This window comes from Pinus tabuliformis, chromosome 6, assembly GCF_031772625.1.
Source record: "Pinus tabuliformis cultivar Carrire ecotype Pingquan chromosome 6, CPIR1, whole genome shotgun sequence".
NCBI lineage: Eukaryota > Viridiplantae > Streptophyta > Pinopsida > Pinales > Pinaceae > Pinus > Pinus tabuliformis.
In genome coordinates, this window is record NC_142292.1 from 673,215,263 (window position 1) to 673,233,899 (window position 18,637).

An 18,637-nucleotide genomic window follows, 5' to 3' on the forward strand; every position below is an offset into this window, starting at 1 on the left:
GGTGGGCTGAGGGATCACATGCAGCCATACCTCCAGGTAGGAGGTGGGGCGATATAGAGTGATCGTCCCAAGGAGGAGGGGCAGGATCCTTGAGGTACCCAACCTCTTGGATGAGACCTTGCTACGGGAGCCCCGATGTGGAGTAGCAGGAACTGATTGATTGGGTAGAGACAGATGCGGATGGAGCAGCAGAGAGAGCGACAGTGTAGGGAATCCCAAGACAGCGCATAGCTAGTAGGCTGCAACAATGCGAGAGGCACAAGTGTTTTGCACAGTGCTAGGTGGCATAGAGAGGTGTGCAATGGTGCGAGATGCATGGAGATGTTGCAGTAGCGCAGATGTCAGAGAGGGAGCACTTGTCAGTAGCAGGTAGAGCTTCAACATCAGAGTATGTTACTAGCCCAACAAAGTGGTCAGTTGGGAGTGTTTTTTGTTCCAAGTGTGGTTGGAGCAAGTGGACCGGACAAATGTGTTGCATGCAGAACATTCCAGAGTTGCAGGATAGGGGTTGCAAATAATCCATATTTTGTTGAGATGGAGTGTTGAAAATGCAACAAGATGATGGAGCTTAGTGAAAAGAAGTCGCCTTCACTAAGTGGGCCCGCAGGCTATTTTTGGTGCAAAGTCTATTTTTAGACATATGGATCATGGTCTATGAGTTGCAGGATGCTATTTGTGGATGATTGTTCATGTTGGTAAAAATAGATGGACTTCTATTTTTAGACATATGGGCGGAGTCTATTTTTAGACTGCCAGGCTAAAAATAGAACAGTCGAATATTATTAGCTCTTAATGTAAAAATTTCTCATTTCCCACCCCGGTTTTCAGTTTCACCTTATTTCTCCAAAATAGTTAAATGCCCTTTCCCATATCCATACATTCAACAACTGAAAAATAAATTTTGCTGAAAACACAAATTCTGGAAATTTTACAGAATGCTGGAAAATCCAGAAATAAAAAAATCAGCAGGTACAAATAGCCATTTAACACATTTAAACACAGTAATTTTTGGTCAAGGTGACCCTGGAAAAACCCCCTACAACTCTTGGGGAAAACCAGTTCGAGAGCTCCTTATTTCTGAAAAATGCTTTTTACAGTGAGAAATATTCAACAAAAATCAGCAAGTAAACTTTTACAACTTATCTCGTTTTCGTGCCTCACAGCCAACTGGAAAAACTTGCAAACAACAAAATCTGAACAACAATAAATGCTGTACGTCCTCCTCGATTTCTGTGCCAATTTTCAGCCTTAAATTCTGTTGTACGGCCTGCCTAGAAAATCGTGCAAGCTGCCAGAAATTCTGCTGTACGATTTCCTCGATTTCTGTGCCGAAAACTGCTGTACGACCTCCTTGAAAATCTGCTGTACGACCTCCTTGAAAATCATGCCAGCAAACTCAGATTTCTGCTCCTCGATTTTTGTGCAAACTGCTGTACGGCCTCCTTGAAAATCGTGCCCAAAAAATCTGCCTTTCACTGTATGCTAACTCAGCTGTACGGACTTGCTGGAATGCTGCCTTGGAATGTGTGCCAAGCTGCTGCCTCCTCCTCCTTGTCCAGAAATTTCCCTTGCTCTCCTTCTCCCAATCTGCTCATGAAAGAATGAATGACCTTTTCCTCCTTTAATCTAACCCTAAGTGACTTTTGGGTGATCCCTAAATCCAATGGCTGAAATAGATTGAGATCGAGGGCTGAGATTAAATGCTCATTTAAATCTCACTTTCTATTTTTTAATTCACCCCACTTTAATAAAGACCCACTTAGTCATTTATTTCCAAAGTCACTTTTCCTTTATAATTTTACATTGACTTTATTAAAGTCACTTTAAAATTAGACTTTAGTAACTTTATCACTTAAAGTCACTTTTAAATTAGATTTGAATTTATAAAAATTATAAAGTCACTTTAGGAGAAAAATTAAATTCTTTTGGACATTTTTCCCTAGGTCAAAGATCAAAGCCTTAGGGAACCACCTGTCCTTCGGTACGAAATTTCAACACTTCCTCTTACCGAGGAAGGTGTTCCTCACCACACACATCTTGTCTCTGAAGTAGTCATGCTTGCCCCGTGGTAAGGCTTTGGTAAGAATATCTGCAACCTGCTCGTCAGTGGGAATATACTCAAGCTTCACAGCGCCCTTTTGAACACAGTCTCTGATGAAATGATATTTGATCCCGATATGCTTTGACCTGTCATGAAATACTGGATTCTCCGTGAGTTTAATGCAACTCTGATTATCACAGTAAATCACTGAAGGTCTCAACGGCTGACCAAATAAGCCAAACAACATCTTGCGAAGCCAAATGGCCTCACAACTAGCTAGACTGGCTGCCATATACTCTGCTTTTGCTGAACTCAATGCTACTGACTGCTACTTCCGGCTGAACTATGACACTACTGCTGAACCCAACCCAAAACAACACCCTGAAGTGCTCTTCCTATCAGAAGCACAACCTGCCCAATCAGAATCAGTATAACCTGCCAATCTCACTCCATCCCCCTGCTTGTAGTCCAGACCATAATCCACTGTCCTCTGCAAGTATCGCAAAATGTGTCTTGCAGCCACCCAGTGAACCTTCCTAGGCTCACACATAAACTGACTCATCGTGTTGACTGCAAAACAAATATCTGGTCTAGTGTTGACCAAATACATCAAGGAACCAATCGGCTGCCTATACAATGTGGGATCCACCAACTCGGAATCCGAAGCATGAAGCTTCTTCCAGTTGGTGATCATCGGTGTCGACATGGGTTTACAATCCTACATGTGGAATCTGCCAAGGATGTCAACAATATACTTCCCCTGCCCCAGGAAGAAATGCCCCTCCTCCTGCCACACCTCCAAACCCAAAAAGTAATGCATCAAGCCGATGTCCTTCATCTCAAACTCCGCCGCAAGATCTCTCTTGCAGTGCTCTATGAGTCTCTCTGCACCTGTAATGACCAAGTCATCCACATACAGCACCAGAATGAGAGGCTCCTCACCTATCACAATATAGTAAAGGTTCGGATCTGCCTCACTCTTTGTGAAACCCATCCCCTGCAAGTATGTATCTATCCTGGAATACCAAGCTCTGGGAGCTTGCTTCAGGCCATAAAGGGCCTTCTTCAGTCTGCACACATGGGACTCCTTCTCATGCACCTCAAAGCCTTGTGGCTGCTCAATGTACACCTCCTCCTGTATGAAGCCATTGAGAAATGCAGTCTTCACATCCATCTGGTGGATCTTCCAACCCATCTCTGCTGCTATCGATATAATGGAGCGGATCGAAGTATATCGAGCCATGGGAGCGAAGGTCTCCTCATAATCAACTCCCTCTACCTGGGAGAACCCTCTAGCCACAAACCTCGCTTTGAATTTCTCAATGCTACCATCTGCAGCATGCTTTACCTTGTAAAGCCATCTGGAAATAACCACGGATTTGCCCTCAGGCCTCGGCACCACCTCCCAAACATTGTTCTTCATGATAGAAGAATACTCCTCCTGCATGGCCTCTCTCTAGACCTGCTGGCTAGCTGCCTCCTCATAGCTAGAAGGCTCAGAGTCAAGGATGCTGGTAGCCATTGCCATATTCCTACAAAACCTCTCAGGTGGTCTACTCTCTCTGACCGGCCTCTTAGGCTCAGCAACAGATGTGGCATCTCTCAAGGTGTCTTGAAGCCACTTGGGCTTCCTCTTCCCTGAGCGCACTTCTCCCATTAGAGAATGAAACTCCTCCTCCTCCTCATCATCAGGAGCCTGAACTCCTGACTGTCTGTCTGCTGTCCTCCTGCCTGCACCTGAACCTGTAGAAGTTGAGGTATCGTGTGAACTGTCCATCAGTGGACTCCCTAGTGAACTACTCTGTGAACTGCTCTGCATGCTGCCCGGAGCACCACCTCTCTGGCTCGGCGAGCCACTGCTCACTGACGGACCTGACATCCTCATAGATGTACCTTCTGATCCTCCTGATCCCTGCCCATTGGATCCCTGCGACTGACTCAACTGCTGCTGAGGGTCTGGCTGATCCAGATACTCTAACTCCCGTGACCTCCTAAAGGCCCTGTCCTCCTCGAACTTCACATGCCGTCTGACAACAACTTTCCTCTGTGCAAGAATGTAAATCCGAAAGGCCTTTGAGGTCTCACTGTAGCCCACAAAGATACCCTTCTCTGCGGTGGGCTCTAGTTTGGTCCTCTTCTCCTTGGGTATGTAGGAGTATGTAATGCATCCAAAGATACGAAGATGACCAATATCATGCTTCTTCCTAGAAAAAGCCTCCTCCGGAGTCATGTGCCCCAAGGCACGATGCGGACTCCTATTCTGCAAATAAACAGCTGTGTTGCAGGCCTCTGCCCACAAGAACAATGGCAACCCTTGATCATGTAACATGGCTTTGGTAGCCCCTATGATGGATCTGTTCTTCCTCTCCGCAACCTCGTTCTGTTGGGGGTTGTAAGGAACAGTGAACTCCCTCCTAATGCTTGCCTCCGCACAATAGTCAACAAACTCTCCAAGGGTGTACTCTCCCCCATTGTCTGACCTTAGGGACTTGATCTTCCGACCTGTCTGTGTCTCCACAAGAGCTCTGAACTCCTGAAACCGCTTGAAGACCTCACTCTTGGTCTTCAAGAAATAAATCCAGATCCTCCTGGAGTGATCATCAATGAATAAAACATAGTACTCATATTCACTCAAGGAAACATGAGACATCTGACCGCTCACATCGGAATGAATCAAATCAAGTATCCCAGTCGCTCTACTGTCACTGCTGGGAAAAGGGGATTTGGCAAACTTGCCCATCGCACATCCTCTGCAAGTATCAAAGTGATCAGTACTGAAATCTGGCACACCTATAGTGATCTCCCGCAAGGTCCTCAAGGCTCCATGATACATATGTCCCATCCTGCGGTGCCAAATATCACACAGCTCAGAACTGCTAGCTCTGCTGTCGGTACTACTGCTCAATGCCAAAAGGGACTGGAATGCAAACTTGTCCACCTTTGCATGGCGTACACGTATCACTCTAGCTGAATCAACTGGAGTGCCCCTGGGATACATCAACACCTGTCCTCCCCTGAACAGTACCTCATATCCTCTGTCCTCCAAAGCTGAGATAGATATGAGGTTCTTCCTCATCCCTGGCACATAAAGAACATCTGACACCTTCAAGGGAGGTTTGGACTCCCTCTGAAATGTCAGTGTCCCCACACCGACTGCTCTAACAACTCTGTCATCACCGAGTACTACCTCTATATCAGTGCCACTCTCTGAAAGCTCTGAGAAGTACTCACGGACTCCTGTCATGTGACGTGAAGCCCCACTGTCCACATACTAGATACCCGAAGATGCTTCGCTAATCGAGGGAAAAGCATGCTCCCTCTGAACCTGTGTGGCAGGTGATCCTGCACTAGAGGACTCATACGCAGTGAACCCAAACTCCCGGTCAAAACGAACTGCAAAGTCCTCAACCTCTGCTGAAGCTGCCACGCTCTGGTTCTTCCCCTTCTTCTTCTTCTTCTCCGGACACACAACTGCATAGTGTCCCATCTTTTGACAATTCCAACACTTCACCTTGGAATAGTCCTTCTGTGTGTTACCCTGTTTACCTTTACCTTTGCCTTTGCCCCCACCATTGCTTGTGGAAGCCTGCTTCTTCCCTTTGCCTTTCTTGCCTCCTGCCGACAGTGCTACATCCTCATCCTGCTCAACTGGCTTGGCTGCCCCAAGCTGACCTTTCCTGATCTCTGTCTGAATGCAATCATCCCAAAACCTCTCCCATGTGGGAAGGGTCTCACGTGCACAAACCCCATCAGCAAAGTTCATCCATGAATGGGGGAGGCCATTCACTGCAATCTGCACCAACTCAGTGGGTGGAATGTCCTCTCCAACTGCTGCCAACTCATCTCTCACATTAGTAATCTTTGTGAGATATCCAGCTGCACTATCATTGCCCATCTTAATGGTCTTCAACTTCTCCTTCAGGACCATTTTCCGGTTCTCATTGGTACTCTGGTAGAGATTGGACAATGCTGTCCACATTTCATAGGCATTTCTCTTTCCTCTCACATGAGGAATGCAATGGTCTTTGACTCCGTCTAGAATCAGTCTCTTACCCTTGTTGTTCTTTTTATTATACTCAGCCAACTGAGTAGCATCAGTAGGCACAACAACAGGGTTCTGTGTGGTATGCACCATGATGTCCCAGACTTCTGCCTCCTCAAAGATACTCTGCATTCTCTCATTCCAAACGCTGTAATTTGTATGCCCATCCAGCCTATCGTCCACCCTCAATCTCAATGACATCCTGCTGTCCTAAAACTGAAAAATAGCATGCTATAGTAAAGATAAAACTGCTGTTTGTGAAAAATCAGCGTGCTGGAATTTTCTGAGTGAAAAATCAGCAGGCTGTAATTTTCCTTCTTGCTGTCCCAAACTGCACTTCAGCACTCAAGCTCTGATACCATGTAAAAATTTCTCATTTCCCACCCCGGTTTTCAGTTTCACCTTATTTCTCCAAAATAGTTAAATGCTCTTTCCCATATCCATACATTCAACAACTGAAAAATAAATTTTGCTGAAAACACAAATTCTGGAAATTTTACAGAATGCTGGAAAATGCAGAAATAAAAAAATCAGCAGGTACAAACAGCCATTTAACACATTTAAACACAGTAATTTTTGGTCAAGGTGACCCTGGAAAAGCCCCCTACAACTCTTGGGGAAAACCAGTTCGAGAGCTCCTTATTTCTGAAAAATGCTTTTTACAGTGAGAAATATTCAGCAAAAATCAGCAAGTAAACTTTTACAACTTATCTCGTTTTCGTGCCTCACAGCCAACTGGAAAAACTTGCAAATAGCAAAATCTGAACATCAATAAATGGTGTACGTCCTCCTTGATTTTTGTGCCAATTTTCAGCCTTAAATTCTGTTGTACGGCCTGCCTAGAAAATCGTGCCAGCTGCCAGAAATTCTGTTGTATGATTTCCTTGATTTCTGTGCCGAAAACCGCTGTACGACCTCCTTGAAAATCGTGCCAACAAACTCATATTTCTGCTCCTCGATTTCTGTGCAAACTGTTGTACGGCCTCCTTGAAAATCGTGCCCAAAAAATTTGCCTTTCACTGTAAGCTAACTCAGCTGTACGGACTTGCTGGAATGCTGCCTTGGAATGTGTGCCAAGTTGCTGCCTCCTTCTCCTCCCTGTCCAGAAATCTCCCTTGATCTCTTGCTCGCCTTCTCCCAATTTGCTCATGAAAGAATGAATGACCTTTTCCTCCTTTAATCTAACCCTAAGTGACTTTTGGGTGATCCTTAAATCCAATGGCTGAAATAGATTGAGATCTAGGGCTGAGATTAAATGCTCATTTAAATCTCACTTTCTATTTTTTAATTCACCCCACTTTAATAAAGACCCACTTAGTCATTTATTTCCAAAGTCACTTTTCCTTTCTAATTTTACATTGACTTTATTAAAGTCACTTTAAAATTAGATTTTAGTAACTTTATTACTTAAAGTCACTTTTAAATTAGATTTGATTTTATAAAAATTATAAAGTCACTTTAGGAGAAAAATTAAATTCTTTTGGACACTTTTCGCTAGGCCAAAGATCAAAGTCTTAGGGAACCACCTGTCCTCCAGTACCAAATTTCAACACTTAATAATATTTGGACTATAAACATTATGTTATCCTCTTGGAGCACTTCAGTTCGAGCGACGGATGTGGCACATGCAACTGCCAGAAGGAAATACACTTTTCTTATGGGTCAGTTGAGCTATTGCATGATGGACTTCAGTTAGAACTCAAGTGATTGAGTTTGGTGGAGTTGATTGAGGAGTTGATGGAGTTGTGTTCAGTTTGACTTGGTTGAACTAGTTGTATTTAGTCTAACTGCAAATACACTAGTGATGAGTGATGTGAATTAATTATTAATTAATTCACTAATTATTAACTCATAAAGCAACTAAAGAATACATCAGTTAACTCAGTGCATGGACAGTTCAGTGGAGACAGGTGTTAGAGGTGGAGACTACTATCAGTTGTGACTATAGCTGTGCATGAGATTTGCACAATCAATGATGGAGATTGCCAATGAGGATTGCGTAGTACAAGCCAAGGAAAACGAGCTTGGATCATTCCTATTCTCACATTGGATTGCGCAGTAGAGGCAGGCAAACAGTGGAGGAGATTTGAACCTGTGACTTGATTCAGATCTGAGCTAGTTTGTGTGTAGCAGGTGGAGATAGTACTGAGTACTTGTGAGGAGTATTGTACTATGTATTGTTACATGTTCTCTATCATTATAATATACAGATAGTTGGGGGTTTTCAGCTGTATGCTTTCCCCAGTACATACTGTGTTGATATGTGTGATTGATGTTTCAATGTGTGCATGCGATTGTTTCTTAATTCTGCAAAATTGATGATCAACGTAGAGGAGGTTATGTATTATGCATGCATTTTGCAAATAGTGTATAATCAGGATAATCTCTGTGAATAAGTGTCATATTATTCAAAATTTCTACAACCTTCATGTGCCTTTTGAAGGTAAGAGAGTCATTGGCTAGCATGGTATCAACTCCACACTAGCAGGTATTAAAGGAAAGGGCTACAAATGCAGCTGACAAGCAAGGTTTTGAACAGGTGGAGGAGACCGCTCTTGATGGTCATTTTTGGGCATGTGTGAGGCAAGTATTGGAATTCACCAAGCCCATTTATCACATGATTCGTTTTGTAGATACAGATAAACCAGTGATTGGGGAGGTGTATGAGCAAATGAATACCATATTGGGGCAAATAAAAGATATTGTTCAGAAAGATGATCCCAACTTGTATACGTTGATTCACAATTGTGTCTGTACACGGTGGAATAAACTTAATGTTCCACTACATGCCTTGGTGTATATCCTTACGCCAAAATACTACTCTCCATCTTGGTTGGGCCAACCTGCACCTGGGGGTGGGGTTAGGGTCAAACCCCATATAGATCAAGAGGTATCTACAGGATATTTGCAAGCATTAGACAAGTTGATACCTGACAGGGAGGAATGTGCTAATCTGCGTCTTGAATTAGGCAGATACTTTAGTTGCATTGGTTTGTTTGGTTCTTTCCATGCAATGGAAGATAGAGACAGATTTGATGCTCTCACATGGTGGGAAGCATATGGCGGCATGGGACTTTTGCCAAAATTGGCAAAAAAATTTCTCTCACAGGTTGTAAATACTTCTTCTGCAAAGAGGTGTTGGAGCACCTACAACGTCATACATAATGTGAGAAGAAACAAACTCAATGAAAACCGGGTAGAAAGCTTGGTTTATGTGCACTACAACTTGAGGTTGTTGAGTCATTATTGTGATCGGGCTTATGAGGATCCAACATATAAAATTTGGGACAACCACCCAGAGGACGATAATTTGGAGGATGACACTATACATCTTGAAGAACTGGAAGCAGAACTTATGAGAGATGAAGATGAAGCCATGCCACCCCCACCATCCAGTAGCAGTGTCAGTGCTCGAGTTCCAAGTCTTGTTCCTTTGTTTCCGCTGCCTCCATGTACATCCTCACGTGGAGGGCATGTGCCTTCTGTTTCTGGTCGTGGGACTGTGCGGGAGGAGATTCCTAGAAGACCACCACGACCTGCTCAGAAATTAGAAATTTCTCGTGGCAAGAGGAAGCTGTAGATAATAGATTTACTTGTCTTTTCTAGTTTCTAGTAGTTTTAATAACTATTGACTCTTTCATATTTATTATGATATTTTTTGTAAACAATATATGACAATTTAAGTTTGATGTTTGAAGTTGGCAATTATAACTCATTGGTACTGAATTATGAATATGATGTTTCGTGAAAGTTGAAAGTTGTTTCATTTCATGTTAGATATTCTTTGTTGTAATGGTTACACTTCACTTGCAAGTACAACTTTGGTGATCAATTATGATAAATGTTATATATTGAATTTTGAAAGCTTGAAACTTTAAGATTGATGAATCATGAGACTCAATATGTTGTATGTTACTAACTTGTGAACGTGGTTGATGAAGATTATAACTTCTAGATGATTGCTGTTATATGGTTCAATCTATGTTTTTTATATCTAATTCATCGTTCTACATGTTTTTGTTGACATATATGCATCAAAATAAAAAAATAAAAAAATATATATTATATAAAAAATGCTTCGGGATTCGTTCCCAAACCGGGAGCTTCTGAAAATGTTGCTCCCGCTCCTGCTCCTAATTAACCTTGATTCATACATATACAAGTACATGGAAGATCTCAAAACACATGAACGATGAAGAGTTTAGGTACTCACGGTGCCACGAACTAGATTCCTGACAAGTGCAATCTATCTGGGTGGGACTAAGATGGACTAAAGCTTTCAGCCTCTCTAGGTACTATCAGGCTTACTTGCTAACCATCAACCAGGGAACTAAATCTATCGGGTGGGACTAAGATGGAGTAAAGCTTTCAGCCTCTCTAGGTACCATCAGACTTACTTGCTAACCATCAACCCAGGGAACTAAGTGCATAATGCAAGGTTAGATCTATGACCAATGCCACCCTCCCTACTTCAGGAACAAGACATCAACATAAAAGCCGACCAGATGTCCTCCCAGGCATACACAATGCCTCAAGATAACAAATCTCTCCCGATCAAACAGATTGGTAACATCAAGCATGCTTTCAAAACGTCGAGAGATTTACCTGAACAATCATAACTCCAATCAGTAACAAAATTTCAAATATACATAAGTAAACACAGACTTTCGAGGTTTTCAATCATCTTGATGCTGCCTTGATTGACTCAATTAATCACAGTAGGACTCAGAGGCTTCCCAAACAAAACTTGACATAAGATCATACAACTTCCTTTCCTACTTCACACACAACAACATAATCTATAACTGGATCCTGCTTTCTTTCTTTCAACAACACCTCAATATACATTCTCCAATTTATTTTTCAAGGTATCCATCATGACTATAATATGCCCTCCCTCGTAACTTGGGAGATATACTCTTTCTGTTATCTAGGCTCCCTCTTAACTTAGGGATATCAACTTCTTTCTATGATATCGGAGAATCTTTCATGGCTTCAATCCTTCTTATTAGAGTCATCTTGATCATCATCATTCATATAACTTCCTTCATCATGCTTATCAATCAAATCAACTTTACTTACGAATATCTTCAACATCTTGAAGATTATGTACTTGCACAACTTAGATAACAAGTACAACCAAATACATATATAGAAACATGAACATAACTATATCAGGATCATGGAAGCATTAGACTTTAGACATCAACAAGAGACACATACTTTTAACCCTCAACTTCTTGCTCGAGTTAGGTTATAACCCCTATATCACATTAGTAACTCAATTAACATATCAATCCCATTATATCTAGGGCCTCAGTATTTCTTCCAGAGATATGACATACTCTACTATAATATATTGCAAACCCTAGAAGCAATTCAAAAAAGTATAGTTCTACAATGCATCCAACAACTTTACAATTCATATGTTAGACTTCTACTAGGATTTAATGCAAACCCTAGATTCCATCTTTGAGACACTCAACCTTAGATGTCAACAAATAGAACCAATCTCAACACAATCTAATGTGATCAACTTCTACCAAGGTTTATTGTAAACCCTAGATTTTATCATCACATCATATCTTAGAATGTCAAACTTCGACTAGGGCTTAGTTACAAACCCTAGAATTTACATCTATGATCATCAATGATTAGGTTAGCACATATACATATCTAGGATTTCACGATCATGCACAAGCATATCATATCCATCAGGTAAACCCAAGACACAAATATCAATACATTTAAAGTTAGACATATAATGATCTTGATTAGGCTAGGGTTTTGATCAGATAGACAAACATACACCTAGGGTTTCATTCCTAGGAGCTTACTCTCGATATATAAGGGTTTTGCTCATAAACCCTAATTTACCAAAACCTCAAGGTCTAGGAATACACAACCCTAAAGGACTAGGGTTTCCATAACAATACTAAAACTCCAAACATGACATTACCATCAAAACCCCAAACATCAAAAGAATATTATTTTCTAGATTTCATCAGTAACCCTAAGTAGACTAGGGTTTTTCACATTGACATACCCTTAGGTTAGGGTTTTACAGAGAACCTTTTAGGGTTCCACAAACATGATGATTTTAATGAGGGTAGATTCAATCTAATGATTAATCTCCCAAATAAGAATCTTTATGATTCAAAAGTCCTAGACATAACACTTGTAACTTTGTAAGTAATGTAAAGCAGTTTTATTAGAATGAATGAATATACCTTTATCTTGAAGAGAACAAAGCTTATGGTCGAAGACATACCTTTGAGTTGTTTTCTAGACAAACTTTATAGGACATCAATTCCGATAGAACTTCTATCATGCTTTGTCTTGTGAGGTCTTCTCCATAACCCTTGAGCTGGAGAAAGAAAAGGAAGGTCCTATGGAAAGCATGATGAAAGGAGGGAACTGTAAGGACCTTGTAAGTGGTAAACTTGATAATCAAGGTGGATCCTTGGGCACTATGATATATAGACTCATGTGAAGATCTGCCATGAGAATATGGATGCCTGGTGAAGAAGATCGTCTAGAAGAATCTGTTATACGAAAATCTGATGCATTGATAGCAGTGATACAACACATGATAGTAAAGAAGTTCATGCAACAAATAGTTGGAAAGGGCCATTCAAGGATACTTCATTAGATGAATTCATGGAAAGATTTCATTACATGGTAGAAGAAGGACCATGATGATATTGCAGGAATTTTCTACTCTCTTAAAATTGAGGCAAGCTTCCTAGAAGTTTGCTGATACAAATGTAGCATGATGAAGTCCCATCCTTAGGATAGGGAGCAGTTTGAAGAAAGCTAGATGACCAACTGAAGTAAGAGGTATGAATGTTTTGAAATTCTTCTTTGATTTAGCTAAGTTATGTTTTCAGTAGGCAAAAAGAGCAGGTTGCATTAACATGTTCTGAATTTGTTTGGGTTGAAGACATCACCATCCAAGATGATATGAAAGACCACCAACTTCAGAAGAAGCTGCAAAATCCCTGACAAGATGACCTGATGTGAGGATAACTCTTCCTGATGATTGAATAAAGATATTGATGAAGACAAGACATGACATCTTGTGAAGAAGCTATCTGATGACTCTAATATTTGATATGTTTCTGCTACCTAAGAAGATGCATGAATTGAGTAGCTGACTTTGGAACTTGGTCCAAAGGATTTGATGACATTGTAAACCACGCTGACAAGAAGAAGAACACTGACAAGAAGAAGATCCCTGACAAGAAAGGTAGCAGGTTGCAGATAGCTGATTGGTCATGTCTTGGAAGATCACTTTCCCGATGTTCAGAGGGAGTGAGATTAAAGCTCTATGATGTTTGGTTCGTGAATATGCAGTTGATGAAGATTGATGATATGGAAAGTGATGGCTTGTCCCTACGAGAAGTTGTGAAAGAAGATGGCTCCATGATGTGCATAGAAGTTAAAGGAGGCCTACAAGCAGCTGATAGTACCATGATCTCCACGGAAGAATAGACAACTGATATTGGAAGCAAGTCCCTAGTTGAGAGGGAGCTTGGATGTATTCCTTTTATGTGTAAAGGAATGAGTAGATCCCCCCTGGTTGAGAGGGAGAGATAAACACATCATTCCTTTCTTCACATTATGAAGAAAGAATGGAAGATTGGGTAAGCACTGATTCTATGATACTCTTTGAGGATGAGGTAGGGCATCCAATAGGTAAGAGTAGTAGAAGAGTAAATTCCTTGAGGATGTGTAAATCCAAGACAGGAATGGTCCTAAAAGGACATACCTTGTGAACATTCGGATGGGGTATGTGCCTTGAGAGACAATGATGGTGTCTATAAATCATTGTCTCCCCAACATTGTGCTTTAATATAGTGGAGAGGTAGAGCTTTTAGTCAAGGCCTTGCTATATGATAATGTCAGTCGATATGATGAGATGCATGACATAAGATGAAAAGATAGTTTATGAGATTGCTTACCAATCCGACTCTTCTTATGAGAACTTTTAAATGGAAGTACTGTCCTTGTACTTGTAGTCAATTATGAATACGTCCCTAGTTAAGAGGGAGTGTTAAAATGTAACTAATGTTGGTCTTCATAATTGTATATGAGTCATGAATTAATGTAATCATTGTTGTATTTGTCAAAAGAAAAAAAAAGAAAAAGAAAATTATTTATAAAATGGGTTTCTTGCCCATGATTATTTATCCTAGGTCAAAGCACCCATTGAGTGCTCTAGGGTTTTGTATAAAATCAAAGTCAAGATCATGATGTAAAGACTCTTTGAGGGTTCATGTTGTTGAAGAATGTAACTAGTTTCGGTCTTCATAATTGTAATATATTTGTCAAAATAAAACAAAAAGAATTTTCTTATTAATTTAATTGACTTGTTAAAGCATGGGTTTCATGCTTGGGTCAATTGTCTTAGTTCAAGCCTCCATTGTAGGCTTTAGATTGATTATCAAAGTCAATTATTGTCTGAAGACTCCTCCATCAAGTCTCCTTGTTGTCAATCTCAAATAAATTATCTACAAGTTACCCTACAAGTCGGCCTACTAAACACATCTCTTCAAGAACTCATGTTGGCTCATTACAAGAGGGAAACCACTATAAATAGGAGTGCAACCTTCGACCAAAAGAGGGGGAATGAACTTGTGAATCACAGAGACAGTTGCGGATTTCAGAGAAATGTTTCGGTGCTATTTCAGAGAAGAAAGTTCAGATAAGGCATTTCAGGGATAAATGTTTCGGTATCATTACAGGGAGCTCGGATAGGGTATAAAGATGGTCTCTATACTTCCACAGTTCGATGTTATTATGCTCCTCTTGTTCGGTATCATGTTCACATAGTCTCGGTGCAACCATAGTTCAGTGCCACGTTTGAATGCTACCACCATACCACAATCTCGGTGCAAACATTGTCTCGGTGTAAACACAATATGGAGGGTTCAGTGCCACCAGAGTATGGAGGGCTCAGTGTCACTACAGTGTGAAGGATTCAGTGCCACCACAATGTGAAAGTATTGATGTGTCGTAAAAGAAGGATGATTTGATAGAGGTAGTCTCGAGTCTAGTTTGTAAGGGTCTTGGTCGTTTCATCTACTGAAGGAAGAATTTGACTGGGTTTTCCCCTAGAGTGGGGTTTTGCCCTAGCATCGTGCCTACATCTTGTGTCCTCTTCTATTTTTTGCTTGGCATTAGTCTTGATGATAAGAAAAGATAAATCAAAAGAACTAATAATAATAATGAAAACATCACAAGATAATGTCATAATAAGAGAAATTGTTTAACTGCAACTCTTTGGACTTCTCAACATGGTATCAGAGCTATGGTCAAGGTCAAAGGCAGTTTGAAGAACACTTATACATCTTTGAAGCATTCTTAGTAAGAAGTTCTGTTTGCATTTGTCTTAAAGATCATGACAGTTAAATCAAGATCCCTCAAGGTGACAACACAGTGATATTTCAGTGCTGCCACAGAGAGATATTTTTGGTACCTACACAGTGAGACAGTTTGGATCTTTCTAGAGATTGGGTTCTTAGTATTTCGGTGAAGATACAGTCTAAGTATTTCGGTGGAGGCACAGTCTAAACATTTCAGTGAAGGCTCAGTATTTTAGTGATGGCACAATTTAATGAAGACACCACTTCGCTATATATACACCACTTCGCTATATATTACAGAGATAATTTCAATGACCACAAAACTCGCACTACAGTGGAGACTCTCGGTGATATATCACTGTAAGGAGATTTGGTAATATCACAGTGAAGTAGTATCACAATGAAGGAATTCGGTAAAAATCACAGTCAAGAAGAAAAAGGATTCTGGTATACCTCAAGTTCAGACCTATTCAAAACATCTTCAGAAATGGGGGGAAGTCGTAGTCACAGTCATGAAGAAGAATTTAGGCTCATTGATATGTTTAAGCAGTGATATATACAATGAAGTATTACATTCGGTCGACAACTCGTTGAAGAAAAGGATCTCAGAATAGTTGCCTATGGAAATCTACCAATGATCTGAGGTATCTATGACTACAAGAGGTATTTAGTTTGAAGGGAACCCGAAGTTTGTCCTATGAAGAAGCTCAAGAAAATCAAGTAAGTATTGTCATGTAACAAAGTACACTTGTCACAAGTCTAATAAAAATCAAAGGTATGCAAACTTAAGGTACGTATAAGATTTTAAAATTCTCAAAGTATCTAATCTTAAATGGTTCATATGATCCTTGTTTATAGCTAGACTAGGATAAAGATTGTAATCCCTAGATAACATACATTCTTATCTTCTAGGGTTTACATGTAATCTAGGATGTCAAACAAAAGTCCTAATGTTGACTGAAAGAATGAATAACTTGATCTTCGATATCATAGGATTCTATCCTCCACGGTTATGTAGGGATCTAACTTGAGAAATTAAATCATGTTCTTGGTATCACATGTTTGCTTGTAAGTATGCATTACAGGTATAGAAGATCATGGTTTACACTTCAGGAAATTCCTACAAGGTTTGTCAAGAAACATCTCCATGTATGTCTTAGACTATACATCTTAGAAAATTCTCTTTATCTTATTTTGAAATTTGCGTCATATTACTAACATTGTTATGTCTAGTTGTATTGAATCATAATGATTCTCGTTTTGGGTGACTCATCACTTAATAAATCTACCCTCATATTCTTAATTAACTTTATAGAACCCTAGACAGGTTCTTTGGAAAACCCTAACCTAACGGTATGCTAATGCTAATGTTTGAAACCCTAAAACTGCTTAGGGTTATTGGAAAATGTTATTTGAAGTTTTGTTGATAATGTCATGTTTAGGGTTTTGATATGATCATGAAAACCCTAACTTGTTAGGGTTGCAATGATGTTGTCTGAAATCCCGAACCTTTGAAGTTATGGTAAAGTAGGGTTTGCTATGTTATGAATTGAAACCCTAGATCCTTAATGTTTGGTTGGGTCTTAAGCAAAACCCTTGTTATGTATATAAATTCCTAGTAATGAAACCCTAGGTATGTGTTCATTTGGTTGAAACCCTAGCTTGGTCTAGGTCGGTATATGTCTAATGTATTACTATTGCTTGACATATGATGTGCTTATGATATGCTGATGAATTCCTAGATATATGTGTTGAGCTAAGTGTTAATGGTCACGAGTCCTAGGGTTTGCCCCAGTCCTTGGTTAGATCTAACATTTATATCAAATTTTCCAAGGTAAAGATTGCTAAATATGATGAAATCAATGGAAAATCAGGGATCACAAATCCTAATCTAATGCGGAAAATAAAAAAGCTCTAGAATTTTATGAATAAGAGTGGTTGTTAGGTTATACCTTGTACCTAGGTTACCTCACCTTTCTAGGATGTGATATTCACACCTCCTTAGTGTTGAAAATTTGGAAGCTCAGAGATGAATTTCTAAAAATAGAAAGTCTCTAGTATGACTTTTCAAAAATAGTAAATCACCTTGCGTCAATTGGTAATCAAGTATGGTTGATGGAAAATCCCTTTTGATCATCAATGAATCCTAATAGTTCAATTTTGACTTAATCATCAATATTATCATTAATATTATTATTATTATTCTTATTTTATATTATTATTAAAAAGAAATTTAAGTCTCTTAATCATGGCTTTCAAAAATGTTTTCTTACACTCTCATTATTGGCATGGCATATTCCTCTTACACTCTCATTAATGCTCTTACACTCTCTTACTCCCATTAAAATACTCGTCATAAAATATTCCTCTTAGGCATGTCATAAAATATTCTCTTACACATGTCATAAAATATTCTTCTTATAAGGCATGGCATGGAAGATTTCTCTTACACACTCATTAAAGGCATGTCATAAAAGATTCCTTTCACTCTCTCATCTAAGGCATGCCATAAAAGATTCCTCTCATCCTCTCATCTAAGGCCTCTCACCCTCTCATCTAAGGCATGTCATAAAAGATTCCTCTCACCCTCTCATCTAAGGCATGTGTTGCCTCTCCATAATAGAATTCGAATTGTCTCTCCTTAATGGCATGAGTTACTCTTCCCTAAATGGCAAATGTAACTCCTCCTCAAGGCATGCGTATTGGTCCTTCTTTATGTCAAGAATTCGTTGCTTCTCCTATATATATGTGTCTCATATCATCTCACCTCACTTGTGCATTTTGAATTCGAACTTGAGGGAGAGTTGGAGAGACTTGAAGGAAATTATGAGAGAGAGAGACTTGGAGAGTAAGAGCAAAACTTGGTGAGCCAAGGTTGATTATGTGTTGCTTCAGTTGTTGCTACTAGTGATCTTCATGCTACAACTTATTCAGATTTGGGTGAACTTTCTCATTCTCGTGGCCTCTCATTGTACTTTGTATCTCTGCTGAACTATTGATATCTAGTAGAAGAAGAATCTGGTTGGGTTTTCCCCTGGTCATTGGACCTAAATTCTTTGTCTCATTGTGTTCTTGGTTGTCTTCTATTGTGCATATGGTTTATGTTCTATCTACAATTGCTTAACTAATATTGCAGCATAAAGAAGTTTTGTAATAAGTGATTGTTACAACATAGAACATCATAAT

The 18,637-nt window shown here is 39.9% G+C and overlaps 1 protein-coding gene across 3 annotated transcripts in view; it reads left to right on the forward strand.

The window, feature by feature from the left end:
• Window positions 1-18,637, forward strand: part of LOC149260428 (oxidoreductase, zinc-binding dehydrogenase family protein) — a 305,468-nt gene that overhangs the window by 142,149 nt on the left and 144,682 nt on the right. The gene's annotated exons all lie outside the window — the stretch shown is intronic.